This window comes from Coloeus monedula, assembly GCF_965178545.1.
Source record: "Coloeus monedula genome assembly, chromosome: 9".
Taxonomy (NCBI): Eukaryota; Metazoa; Chordata; class Aves; order Passeriformes; family Corvidae; genus Coloeus; species Coloeus monedula.
The window spans coordinates 24,962,798-24,977,383 of record NC_138789.1 but is presented as its reverse complement, the minus strand read 5'-3'; the positions used below and the strand labels follow the sequence as shown (position 1 = coordinate 24,977,383).

Genomic DNA, 14,586 nt, shown 5'->3' with positions numbered 1-14,586 from the left:
GGCTGGGAATCAAAGCAAGCAGGCTACCTCCTCCCACAGATCTAGCAGCAGAATTTAGGAGCTGAACGATGCAACATGTGCATAAAAGCTTGATAATGTTTTTAAAACATATCACTTGAAATATGTTAACGCATATGTTCCGTCATTTAGAACTCTTTCATAATACATCATTTGGCCCTTTAGCTTTACACCCAGCTCATTATGGCTCATGTGCAAAGAGAAACATTCTCAAAAATTTCTCCTGGTCTTTCCCCAACACTAGCACGACCTTTCTTTCCCACCTTGTGCAGTCCCTTTTTTTCTCTTGGCATCTCACTTTCCAGCTCTTTCTGAGCCATTTCCAGTCTGGTGGCAGTTTATCCCACCAGTGTTTCAAGCGTGGCTGAAAGCTGCAGGCTGCCTACAGGAGGAGTCAGCTCGTTGTCATTTCAAAAGTTTAAAGGTTTCCCACAGTTCAAATTTGCCTGATTGTCTTTCTGTGAATAATTGGTTCTTTTGAAGCATCAGGTTATTTTTTTATTATTATTTATTTGTATCAAGATTAGATAAACAGGATAACAGAATGGCATTTTTAAAGAAATTGTGAAACAGGCAGATTTCATGTTAGTTTTACAAAAAGGTTTAAATTCAGGTAAGAGTGTACATGCACATGCTCAAGACCTATGTGTCATTTTAATTCCTCAGTCCTGGTATGATAATAAGCCAATAGGCAGAATGGCATTTTCATTAAAATTCTGCAGGAGAAGCAGACATATCATTGCACAGAAGTTCCTTGGATAAGGCAAGGTAATGCTTTTTGTACCATATTTTCAGTTAAATAAAATATGTCCTTTACACAGGACTGTAAATTGTCCTTGAGCACACCTCCAGGTGGAATTCCCTCCTCTTCCCAAGGATCACACACCACAGGCTGCCACTGAGCCCTTCATGTGGGCACACTTATTACAATGCTGATTTTGTAAAGTTGCCAGCCACTCAGGTGTATAGATTCCTCAAATCAGGCTCTTTCCTGACTTCTGAATTTTATACAGTTTTGCTCTCAATACTTCCCTTTCAAGGTCAAAAGCAATTTCTGCACTTCTAGGAATGTTCTACTTGCAGGAATTTTTGATGTTCCTGTAGTTCATGATTTTTACTAGAAATTCATTTGTCTCAGCAGATAGGGGGTGATCAGATGATACTGAGCAATACCCACAGGGAGCTGCCTTCCTAATCTGTCTCGTTTTGCATAAAGTGGGGTAGAAATTTCTGTTTTAATTATCACTGTTAGATTACTTCCCTCTGCACGAGGGTCCCAAAGCCTGGGTCAGGAGATTTTGAAATACCAGCTGCTGATCATGGGGAGAAGAACTGTGCTCCTCACTTACTCTCTTGAACATCTGAGAGGTGCCCGTTGGTGTTACCTGGTACAGAAATATGAGAATCCAGTGAAGAAAGAACTATGGTACCCCATGGAATGAACCGGTAGCGTTAAAAAGTTGAAAATTGGACTGAAATAGGAAAGAAGCTTCCACAAAAAAACCCCTTTTTTTTTTTGTGGTGAGCAGTCTGTTTTCAGAGTTTGGACCTCTCTAGGTTTGCCTTTCCTTTTGTTTCCAAATCAACAATACTGATGTGTTGGTTTTTTTTAACTTACATTTCCCTTTCCCCACATTCCTTTCTCGCTGCTCACCTTTAGTTGCTGCATATTCTAAGGGTATGTGAACAGCCAGAAAATGCAAATGGAACTCAGACTGGTAAACTTGTAATTTTTTAGAAGTTTTATGTTTAAATAGCTCAAAAATCTGCCTCATAGTGCCTTCTCTGTGCTGTTTAAACTAAAATACAGAAAATACCTCAATTCTTGAAGTAAATTAAGTCTATATTTTGGTAAGCTGCTAAGCACGTCAGCTTATTCCTTTTTTCCCCCACAACATATGGGGCTTTCTGTTTATTGTCTTTCCCTAATTTTCAGTATTTTCTTTTGAGCTTTTGTCAGCAAAGGCATACGCTCCCCTCTGTGGTTTGTACTTCTTCAGAAAAACAGTAGGTGAACTTGAGTAATTTCCTTTTGTGAGAATGTATTCGGTTTGAGAGTTTAGGTGAATTATATTCTGCTGATTAGCGAGGCAAGTGCTGTGCTCCATCTGCTAGAGAATGGGAATGGGATATTTATAACGTGATGGATGTTACTGTTGGGTGGGTTTGCAGTGCTCCGTAGGACTGAGCGATTCGCTCGGGCTGTGGGCTGCTCCCTGGGTTTGTTTTAAAGAGGACGTGCTGACTTGGGGAGGGGGAGTGCTACTGCAGGAGTGGGGCTTTGTGCAAGGACCACAATTAATGTACTCAGCAACAGCAGCAAAGTCAAGGCATGCTACCCTTATCAACAAGAAATTCAGGAAAAGAAATGATTTCCCAGTTATATGGGACTATTCAAGGTTAGGTTATTTTATTTTTCCCTCAGAGCAATTAGAGAACGTGCATATGAAATTCCTTCTGTGCTCATTGTGCATAACAGGATGTTTTTATTGTCCTAGTTTTCTCTGAATTTCCCATCTATATTTGTATAAATCCTCTAGATTTTACACCTTTCCCCATCCCAGGAATGGGTAGGTGTTTCAGTGCTGCAGAAATGCTTGGTGCTGTTGTTAGGGTGGCTTTACCAAATGCATTCCTTTATTTCAGTATGTGGAATGAACACTTGAAAACTCTACTGTTCACTGCTTAACACACTTTTCCTTCCAATATGACCAGGGCAACTACTCTGCAGCCCACAGAGATTACATAGTTAAATAAACTAAGAAGACTCAAAAAGCCCCCCAAACTCAGAACTAATTACAGTGGAATTGCACAAGGATGTCTTAGTACTGAACCATGCTGAAATCTGCTGCTCTTTAAAAGTCAAAGGAACATATCCTGCTCTGAAGTAAGGAACTTGTTTTTCTTAAGGTCATACAAAACAAAGCATATTATTTGAACAAATGTCAGAATAATGTCTGTAATGAAATACACTATTTACTCGCCTTCAGCATTTGAACTGTGATAAATCTGGAAAGGAAATCAACAGTTACTGCTCTTTTTAAATAGTCCTTTTAATATTACAAGTAAGTTTACATTGCTGGGCCCATGTGTACTTTAATGATTCCTGGAAGTACGATGACTTGGCCCAAAGGAAAGCACAAACCTCCTACTTTATTTTGTGTGAATTAAATGCAGCTAATTAAAGAGTAGGAAAATTAAAAAGAATTAGGCGAAATAAAAGCACTACTGTAAAGCTTTTATTAAACACTTATACAGTGATAAAGAATGTGCAGGAAAAAATGAACCACTGATTCATTTCTGAGAGCTGCTGACTGCAGCTTCCTGGCTGGGGAGTGAGGCACCATCTTTCATGTCTTACCTATCCTGAGTCAGAGCTCACGCAGGTTTGGCCCCCTGGGCATTCAGAAAGGTGTTGTGTATGAAATGATCCAATCTGAAAGTGGGATTCCATGTGCCACACAACAGAATGTCCCCCTTCAAAGGTGGAACAAGCTATGTACTGACAATGTGATGGATAATACCCGTGCTCTGCCACTTTGGCTGATGGTAAATGAACATTTGCTCTCTTCTCAGTGAAAGTTAAGATCTCATAACCCACCCAGATGCCACTGAGGTGAGTGGAAACAGGAAGAGATCCTACATGGGAATAATAAATAAAGGTACACAATGCCAGAGAATTTCATGATGATTAAATTTCCAAGCAGAGGAGGTTACACTTCACTCATTCTGAATTTTCAAAACATGTTTGCCTCTGTCATTTATTTCTCTGGACTAATACTGATGTACTTTCTTGGAAAAGTATTTTTAAGAAGTTATTTGCATGAAGGATGTGTGGGCATAGTCATGCTCAGATTAAGGGCTGGCAAGGAGCTGATGGACAGATGTGCCTGGGGTGTAAAAGACCGAGAAGACAGTGACCTGCTGGGTAAGAGCAGCACATGGGGTGCTGCTGCGGGGAGTCAAACACCCCAGTTTGATCTGGATGCCAAGGAACTTCATTCAGAAGTCAGGTGTTATCTAATGATCAGGAGAGGCTTTTTATTTTCCTGGAGATGTGAGAGTACAAGCTCGGAGGAGACAGTACCTGGGCAAAGTAGAGGTGAAGAACACTGATGCTGAAGTCTTTGTGGTGTGGCATTTCAGATAGACAGTTGCTTTCAGAGTAGTTACTGGGAAAGATGGAGGGGGAAAATGTATTAAGACTTGCTACCATCTGTTCCTCTGAGAAATGGGAAAAGGAAAAGCGACAGAGGACACAGCAGATCTCAGGATTCTATATAATAAACAAATTATTCTATATAATAAAGCAAATAAATAGGGGAAGATGAGTTAAAGTAGATGAAGCCAAATCTGACTTGATGAAGTTGAGAGAAAACATGGAATGATGCTAAGTTTGAAATATTTTTTAATGATATAAAACCTAAATATTTCAGTTTTTGAAAACAAAATCTGGTATTATTATCATCCTCAGGACACCTCACTCTTAAATTCTTTACATTTTTTTTTTGTCCTCATTTGTTTGTTGCAACTCGGAAATAAAATTCTTGTGATGCCAACATTTTAAATGCTATGGGAATCTTGGATGGCATCCAGCTTTTGCTGCTTTTATTGTGCCGTGGGTCCCACAAAAGGGCTATATTGCTCTTCCAACACAGTATGGGTTTTATGAACAAAAATTCTGTCTCCTGGCTTTGTTAGTGAGTTGGGAGTTTTCCCTAAGTGTTTGTCTGTTTTTTACACACCCAGCAGAACTCTGGATTTCCTGGGATGAGGATGACCACTCTGAAGGGGGCTGATGCCAGGGATAACAATGTCCAAGAGTGGGCTTGGGGTGCTCACGGTGAAACACACACCAGGAAATATCACACAATGCACTAGTTTTATATATTTAGGTTCATTTTCTGTTCTTGCTTATGCCTTCATATCTCTTATTTTCAGGTCATTTAAATAAGAGACATGTGGTGGGACTCTATCATTTAAGCAAAATTGGTATTCTGCCATCCATGAAATTGCATGGACACCTTCAACTTATCCCAAAGTGCAAATTATGTGTATTTCTCTCCCTTAAAAAGTCAATGTGAATAAATGCTTAAAAATATGGGTCACAAAAAAAACCCAAACAAAAACAAAAACAAAAAAAAACCAACCAACCAAACAAACAAACAAAAAAACACAAACAAAAAAAAACACAAACAAAAAAAACACAAACAAAAAAAAACCCCAAAACAAACAAAAAAAACCCCCACATTAAAAAGGTTCTTTTATATTTTCCCCTCCAGAGTTCATTTTGGTTTTGCCAGCTTTTCTCTCCCTCCTTCACAGCAAATATACTGAGTTGGATTATTGTTGACTAAATCAAAGGAATAGTTGACACATCTGACAGCAATTTATTGTTTCAGTCCACATGCTTATATTCCTCCTGTTTGCTGCTGCTGGAGCAACCTCTCTCGTATGAGGCACACCTGCACTTCCCACGGGAACAAGCCTGGGATGCATTCTCAGCCTGTGACTGGTGTGACCACATTGCTGAGTAGTCTTTAACTCTGCTGCCTGCAAAGCCCAGCAGTGTCCAGAGGAGCCTGTTTAACTCCTCTGCCCGATGGTTCTGTGACAATACCATGCTGCAGGATGTGCATGGCCGTGTAGCACAGCGATCTATTAGGGTTTGCTGCAGGCAAAATACAGGAGCAAGCATCTCTCTGTCACACTTTTGGTCTCCCCTGAAATGCCAGGTGTCTGGGCTCAGCAATACACAGTGTAATTCTGGAATTTTGCAAGAAGAGCGTAACTGGAAGTTGTTTCCTTTGTGTTAGCACCTTTATGTTATCCTAACCAGAGACTGTGCCACAAAGCCTCGGACAGTTCTCCCAGGAGATTCCTGGATTGCTGTCTGGTCCAACCCAAGCCAAGGAAACACACACCGTGCTCGGGGAATGCTTCTGTAACCTCGAGGGACAGATGTTCCCCATCCCCATCTGCAGTCGCAGGTCAGAGCAGCCTGCTGGTGTCTGAACTAAACTGACCCTGCTGAACTAAGAGGTCCATTGCTTCTACCCCTTCCACAACACAGAATAAATCATTTCTTTCTTTTTCCACAACAGGTTTTAAACATCTGAAGTTTGCTTTTTTTAAGATCAAACAACCTCACTCCTTCCAGCCATTCCCCGTGTGTCACCCCTGTACAAGTCCTTGCTCTGCCCTGGACTCCCTGCACAACAATTTCTTCACTGCTCCTGCTAAGGCCGTATAAAAGCTGAACACAGTGGGCAGATCAAATCCTGTATTTCATCTTTGCCTCATTTGTAAAGTCTGATGCTGTTGACTTGTGTTGAGTTTCTGATTTAAGATATGTCACAGTTTCTTACAAAATCTCTCTCTCAGGTCATCTTCTAGCTTGTATTTGTTCAGTTAGGTATTCCTAATGTATAACCTTGTCCTTATTGATCTGTCACCATTTTTTCATCAGGCTCTTTCTCCAATTTGTCATGCTCATTCTGAATTTTAATCCTCTCCTGCAACATTTTTTGGTGGTATTTTCAGCTTGATACCAGTGAAAGAATCCATGAAAATGATGAAGGGGGAGGAACAGGATACTCAGTCTGGATAACTTATTTCCTAAGTCTGTAATTTATTATGAATTGTTTGGTGTCTATGAAAGGCTGTTAGTAAGCTGATTCCTATATGATCAGTAAGATGTATGTACACCTATTATTTCCTAAGGTACATTGTTTATGAAATATTGAACTGTTATGAAAAATTATAAAACATTGAAGCTAAAGATAGCAAAAATTGGCAAAATACCGGTATGGATAGACATTCTGAGTTCAGCAGTCTGAGCAATCAGAATAACACTGTCTGTTTGCAAGCCTGGAGAACAGTGAGAGCAGTTAAAGCTTACAGAAAGGTTAGTCCCCAACTTCAAATTTTCATTACTATTTGAAAGATGGTGAACATTTGCATTTTAATCTGGAGTAACAGCAGCTTGGCTCCCCAAGATAAGATAGTAATTCAATTAGTTAATGCGTGTGTCTCCACTTAGAAATACTAGCCTAGTTTTTAATGATGTAGCACCTTCCTTCATTTCTTCATGTAAGGTGACTTGCAGACTTGTTCCTGCCTGCAGGGTCAAGATGTAAAATGGGATCTTTTAATAATCCCAAAAGGCAGGACCTGCCTGCTCTATGCCATCTAGGAAATCTTGATTTGCTCTTCTGGGTCTGCTCCAGGTCTTGAAGTTGGTGCAAGTTGGATTAGATTTTAACAAGGTAGAATAAGATGAATACATAACAAGACCTGATCCCGTCCTTATGTCGATTGAATGTGCTGTAGTTGTTCCAAGCCTCCTTGCTTCACCAGCTTTTCAAACGGCTGTTCACATACTGTTGGCTAAAAATGAATGAGGAAAAATACATTTCCTTACTGGTTGTGCCTGAATTTATGACTATTGAGCCTCCAACTTCCAGTTATGATCTGTCTCATATATGTAATAACACATTTTCTGTAGGTGATGAGGTTGCTGTAACTTGTGATGAAGTGCAGGCAGCAGTTTGGTTTATTTTGTAATGCTTCTTTGTGTGTACCTGAAAATGGGTCATTTTTCTCCTGCAAGAATCACAACAGGTATCTCTGCAGGGGGACAGGCAGTAGCTGAACCGCACAGGGAAGGAGGGATGCTGCCGTTAGCTTTACTCCGATTAAACCATTTTGCTGCAGCTGGAACAAACCTTCCCAGATTCAGGCTCTAGGCTCATCAGGTAGAAATTGTTCCCAGGAATAAATAAAAATGGTGATGATGAAGATTGCCTCTAACAGACACAGAGGGGGAGTGGAAATTTGTCACTTATGGGTTCTGCTCTGGGGATGGCAGAGATTGTTTCTTTGTGTGACCTTTATAACAAGAAGTGTCAGACTTCATCCTGTATGTATCAGACTAGTGTGACATTGGATATTAATCCTGATGGAAAAGGATTATGTGATTTTCACAGGCACTCAGATAGATTATCCTTTCTGGCCTGGCTGGAGGTAGCAAGAGTCCCGTTCTGCAGATGCTGGCTGGGAGCAGAGTGTTCCCGGGAGAGCCGTACCAGAATAACCAAGCATGAGCAGCAGCTCTGGCTACTGAACTTTCTTTTCATTTTCCATTAATTTCTGTCGTTCAGATGTGTTGCTTTGAGGACTTGGCCCTTTGACAGGGGTGGTGGTGTGGATGGAAATGGTGCAGACTTTGAGAAGTCTCTCTGTTAACAAGCTCTTTGAAACACTGAGTGAAAATACCTGAAGGAACTCCTGGAGTAACATTGCATTTAAAAAGATGTCCTTTTACCTTGTTTCCAGCTGCCCATTCTAACATTGAAGCTCTGCCCAATATTTTGGCAAATAATATTTCGTCCTTAGGTCTGGACACAATGGATAATTTTGATGTTTCACAGTATCATGTCAAGCCCTGAAATCTCTGCTGGGTTTCACACTGGATAATAAGAGAACCAGTCGTGTTTGGCTGGTTTGGTACTCACTTCCCACTGCATCTCTCCCAGGGATCCTGTCCCAGCCTTTCACCCCTCCAAGTTACCTCGCTGAACTCCCCTATGTTGTCCCACAGAAAATGTTCCTTCAGGAAGGGGATGGAATGTCTGCTCTTGTTTGCAGGAAAAAAATCAGCTTGTTGCTGCTATAAGGTATTATGGCACTATTGCTTCTGGGGCTGAGGGGTCTTGACCACCTGTGTGAAAGGTGTTTGCTGTATGAAAGCTGTTCCCCAGCTTCTCCAGGCAAAAAGTAGGGGTTTGGCTAAGGGATTAAAGGGCTGGACCCTTCTCACCAGCTGCACCAGGCTGTACTGGAGCAGTGATATGGGACAGATCTGCATGGGGTAAACTGGTGTCACTTCAGCCCCTTCCTGGAGTATCAATTTACGGTAGCTGAATCATCTGAAATACAAATATATTGGGGTGTATTTTTTTGTTTTGTTTTAAATTACAATAAAAGCTGCAGTTGCACAAAAAGCCTTTTTGGGAAGTGGCTAAAGCCATAGGCTTGTACTGAGACACTGCAGCCTGTGACCTCTTGCTGAAGCCCATATAATTTACATCACTTTCTTTTTCTTCTTTGGTGTTTATAGACTCAAGCATTAAAAAAATACATGAGCAAATTTATATTTTAAGCTCTTCTATATTTGCCTCCTGACTTCTGAGAAATTTCATACAGAGACTATTTTCCCAGACCTTCCAGAATCATACTCTTTCCTGAAGTAGGTAAGGTCAGCTTCTCCTCAAAAATATACATTTTTCCCTGATGCCTTCACAGGAATCTCACAGACTGGACACCTGGTTTCAGACAAGCTGAGAAAAGAAAAATGAGAAAAAAAAATCCCTCTCTCTCTCTGATGTGAAAGCAGAACCATTTGCACGCTGTGTCAGTAGCTTCTGCTCGTTAGACCTGCAAACTTTCCAGTGAAAAATGATCTGAAAATAAATGTGCAGTGAGTCATTTTTTTCCTTCCCCGAGTTACACCTTTAATTAATCTCAATCAGGTTACAAAATCCATTTTTACTCAGATTTAAAAAGCATGCACTCTGACAAATAAATCTTGTACCAAGTGTACAGTGTTTGTGATTGTTCCTGCTCAAGACCTGTCAGCAAATGTATCATTACTAATTGCCCAAGTTCCAACAAATCAAAACACTCTAGTTCTATGTTAAGGAAGGAGTTGAGCCCTTAAATTACTGGATCAGCTTTAAACTGCTCTAGTGCATCACATGGGGGCATGTCAGCTTCAATTCAGAAGTAATAATCCAAAGAGTTGTCAATAATTGAGGACAGTGTATGTAGGCTTATTTATTTTAATCCAGTTAGTCTTGTTCTTTTGATTTGGTTTGGTTTTATTTTTTCCTTTATCCTCAAATCCCTTTTGGACCTAAGAGACCAGTATATAAGCAGCAGGTGAAGGTCATTAAAAAAATCAGTCTATTTATTTCAATGAAATCCAGGCTCAACTCAGGATATTTTATGCAAATTACAAACAAAACCAAAAAACAACCTGATGATAGAAATGTGAGTCAGATGTTGTGTTTTATTACAAAAAGTGCAGCTATTCCAGCTCCCTTGTCTCTGCAGGAGGGCTTTATATTTCATGATCCAAGCTTGCTGTGAGCACTCCCCATTCGCAGCCTTGTGTTCTGGGCTGTTGCCATTCCTGGGTTTGTACCTGTCAGGATCCCAAGTTTATGGAAGCTCATGTTGCTGCAAAGTGAAGAGTAAGAACCCTTTAACTGCAGTGTTACAATTATTCTGAACAACCTTAAGATCTCAATTAATCCCTTTCTCATTCAGATTATCCTTTAAAAAAAAAAAAATTGAAGACAAGCGTTCATTCCTTCTCTTAAAAGGGATGTTTGTGGTTCAAGTTGTATTTTGCAGTAATTTAAAAATATTTTTGTCTTCGTTGTTTTTATATATTTGCCAGACATACTTCTCTCTGGTGTGTCATCCCAAAGTTGCTGTGCATGGACTGTGTAATCCCAAAGACCCCCATCTCTCAGTAATTGACTAATAGCCTTTAAAAAATCACTTTGGGAAGTATAAGATTTTCAGAATAATGTCAGCAATATTTACATAGCCTGCAATTGAAGGCAAATCTTTAATATTAAACAGTCAGGAATTTATTCTGGAAAACTAAGGGAAAGCAGCCCTGTGTGGTGTCACACTGCTGGGAAGGCTCTCATTCCCACTGGGCATACCAAGAGCCTTAACACAAACCTGAGAATAGTCAGCAGCCCCTTTCTCAGTTACACTGCTGTAAAAATAGTCACCCAGACCAGCAACCAGAAATTTGACCTTATAATGCTCTACACTAAAGCTAATCATTGTTACACTAATCTTGCTTTCTTGCTTTATTCTGTCCCTGGATCATTGCATGCTAATGCTGAGTTTTTAGGGATGCTTTTATTGCATGTGGAAGGATATGAGTTGGCCAGCACCAGGGACTGCAGCAAGAACTCTCCCTAAACTCAGGCCTTTACTTATAGAGGGGCATAGGAGGAGAGAGAGTTGCTTTATTTTGGGTGGAGATGAAAAGAGGTTGATTTTAACATTGTGGATGTTTATCAGAGGAAATGATTTTTAACGTGTCTTAGAATTCTTACCTGTCCATGATATAGAATAGACATAGAGTAAATAAAAGGAGATAAATATTCAGGCCATGCCATTACTGAGTGACAGCTGATGCTTTCAGTGGATTTTATGTACCCATCAATGATAACCTGCAAATAATTCATTATAGTGTGCCTTCTGAAATGATGAGACTTTGTTAAGCAACATTCAGCTAATGAAACAGCACACCTTAGGCAAAACACCTCCAACATGTGCCACTCATTGCTGCCAAAGACTAAAATCACTCTCTACAAATGAGACAAGTGAAAGGCAGTTACATGTTATGCCAGGGAACAGAGTTTTCCTTTCAATTCAAGGGCATTCCAGCTCAGGGTGCTCACTACATGAGCTACTTTTATACGGTATTCGTAAGGTTGCTTCATTGCATGACTCACATCACAGACTCACTTGCCAAACCGGCACAAGATCAGGAACCCGACTCTTGGCTGTAATCAGGGAGTTTTATGAGACTTTTTGTGGACCTTCTGTATGCTGCCTTTGGAGCAACAGCTACTACCAAAGTGCAATGGATTGGCTCAGAGTAACTCCTCCTGCTGCTCACAACTAAGCCTCTTGCTCTTTGAATCCTTTTATTGCTTCCCCATCTTTTCGATATTAGCGCTGAGCCTTCTGTCCCTGCCGGCTAAATCCCACCTAATCCAAATCTTGTCTTTAGTACATCTCTGCTATTATCTCCTGTATCCCTTCTACGTCATGTACCCCTCCCATCTCAACTTCACCATCATTAAAACACAAATACCCGATGCCTTCTTGACCCAGCTTCCCAAATTTTGTCTTCCTTCTTTAAGCTTCTTTCTGAGGGGGACCACTACCTGTTCTTGCACCTCTTACCTGCGTCATCTCACAGCCAGCCTGCTGTCCCAGCCTGATTCTCAAGTCTGAAAGCATCAACCCTGTAAATCTCAGTCTGCAAAAGCATGGTCAGATAGAAAATGTTGTGGTCTGAATATCTTTGTTAGTCATATATGTGAATCAGAGCTTTTTGTCCGGCCATGTGAGTTTCTGGTAGCTTCAGTGGGCTTACTCATGATAGCAAATGCTACATTCAATAGTAGGCATTTGCAGGATCATCCTCTGTGATTGTAATCCCTTTTGGATGGGGAATGTGTCAGCATTTTATAAAAGGACGTAAAGATATGTGTGGCCTGTACAAAGTCTCCATAATTAATGTTGCTCCATCAGTTGATTACAGGAATTTACAGGCTGTGCCATTATAATACAATAGCCTGTTGGAGTTTATGTTTACGAAGAAAGGATAGGAAGAAAAAGGAGGAAATTTGTGTCAAATGTTCCTTGATGTGGAAGCTCTTTCTGTGGATATAATGTCTATCTGTTTAGGGGTCCTGTTAGCAATAGTGAGATATCCCTGTGGAGTTGTTTGTTTTTTCCTAAATTCTAACTTGTGTCTCAGACTTGCATTTTCCCCAGTCTGTGTATATCATATTTGGGATTTATGAGTTATTTCTCTGTGAACTCTGTGTGAGCATCACATTGTTGAACTGTTTGACAGATTGAAAGAAACCAAGAATGAAGCTCAGAGGACGACAATTCTCCCTTACGCAATCTAGAAAACAATTCTCTAAAATATTACATCAGCTGCTGGCAGCTGTAGGTTTGTCTGCCTGCTAATTTACTATCACAAGTGTTCCAGAATCCTTTGTAATCCAGCCATTGCTATTTATATTTGTAATGATTTATTTAAGGTCTCTGTATATGTCAGCATAAAGTCATCAAAAAAAGCAAAATGAAGATTAGCTGGCTGGAAGCGCACAGAATGGAGAAGAATAACCCAACAATGGAATTGAGATAGAGCTTAGACACAGTAAATAACTAAAAAAAAATAAAGGGCAATCGCTTTATTTTCAACTCATCATATAGGAGCCAGAGCCTGTGATTTTGGCACCAGGCAGTTCCCATCACAGGCTATTAAGAGCAGGGAAACAGGTGTCTGGTGGCCAGGGAAGGAAATGAGAAGCCGTGACACCTGAATTGAGATCATAGACCTGCTCCTGCCTTTGTGTCTGGGGAAAAGGCATTAACTGCTTGATGCCTCAGTTCCTCAGCCGGCTGCAGTGGCACCCAACTCTCAGCTGTTAAAACTTTTAACTTATTTATAAGATGGGTTTTTTTCTATAGAGAACTGTAATGATGCAAGGCAACTTTATTATGTTCAGTGGAAAATGTGAAGTTAAGAAAAAACACTGAAGGATTGTGTAGTGGAGCGCAACACTTTTTAGAGCTGAGTCTCTAGGTCATTCTGAGGCAGGGATTTGAGTGGTGTCCCTTAGGATTTGCTGTTATACATGCTGAAATGATCAATCAAGGATAAAAAATGGACTGTTCTCATCTCATAGATCATTTCACAGTGAAACAGTTAAACTCCTGGCTGCTTTCTGAAAAACAGAGATCTGCATTAATAAGGTGACCTTATCAGAGCCACCCCTGGGGGGAAGGGAGGGAGAAAAAAGGTTGTAGAAAGAAAGCGAATCCTATTGTTAATCTTTTTTTCAGGGAGACTTGGATACCTGAATGCAAATTACTTTATATTTAAATTGTGTGAAAGCACAAAAGGTTTATGTCTACAATTGACAGTTATTTCATTAGCTGACTCGTGCAGCCTTGCAAATGGTTTCTAGTGTGAACTTTCCTTGGATTTGTTTTCTTTGTTCTTAGCAGATCTTGCAACGGTGATCATTTTGATTAATGTATTCAGAGCTCTGTTTTACTCCTGATTCATGTTTTTTGCAGCAGTCAGTGTTCTGGCCTGGGTAAGGTGAGACTGTGACGTGGCTTTAGCTTTCCTCCAGTAGTGTCGATCTGATGGGCTGTTCTCCAGCTGGAGAGGAACATGGAGGCTGCTGTAATGTATTTTGCATGGTAGTGACCCCAAACACGAGTTAAAGCAGGTTTAAATCATCAGATGTAGGATTTTTGCAGCCACATCCCACTGTGACAGCAGATGGGTGCTGTGCATGGGCTCTGTGGGGCTGGAGTATCATCTTTGTGTCTCTCTGAGCCTCTCAGTGTTGGGTATGCTGGCTTTGGGCCTCTGTTCAGATGGGTTTGTGGCTCAGAGTGGTTCACTACACCCCAAAATTAGAATTTCTGTTCCTGTTTGTTTAAAAAAGCTACCACATAAGCTCAGGTATTAATCTGGGGGCGAAGGAGAAGGTGTAGGTTAAAACTTACCCTTATCTTGCTTCAGGCACACCAATACCACGTGTCCAGTCTGTGCTACATATCTGAGGAACCAATAATCACTTCAGGAGGGAAGGGTCCTTCCTACCCCTAAATCGATGGATGATCTCTCTCTCATCTGGAGGTGCTGGCCTTTCATTGACCCAAAAGATGAGCTTCACCAAGACACTCAAGTTTTACTAAGTCAAGTTTTAGGGT

General features: G+C 40.6%; 1 protein-coding gene across 1 annotated transcript in view; it reads left to right on the top strand.

Annotated features, from left to right (window-relative positions):
* The window catches only part of LOC309576307 (BEN domain-containing protein 5-like), a gene marked incomplete at its 5' end in the record, with an annotated part of 561,692 nt that overhangs the window by 503,249 nt on the left and 43,857 nt on the right, over window positions 1–14,586 (top strand). The gene's annotated exons all lie outside the window — the stretch shown is intronic.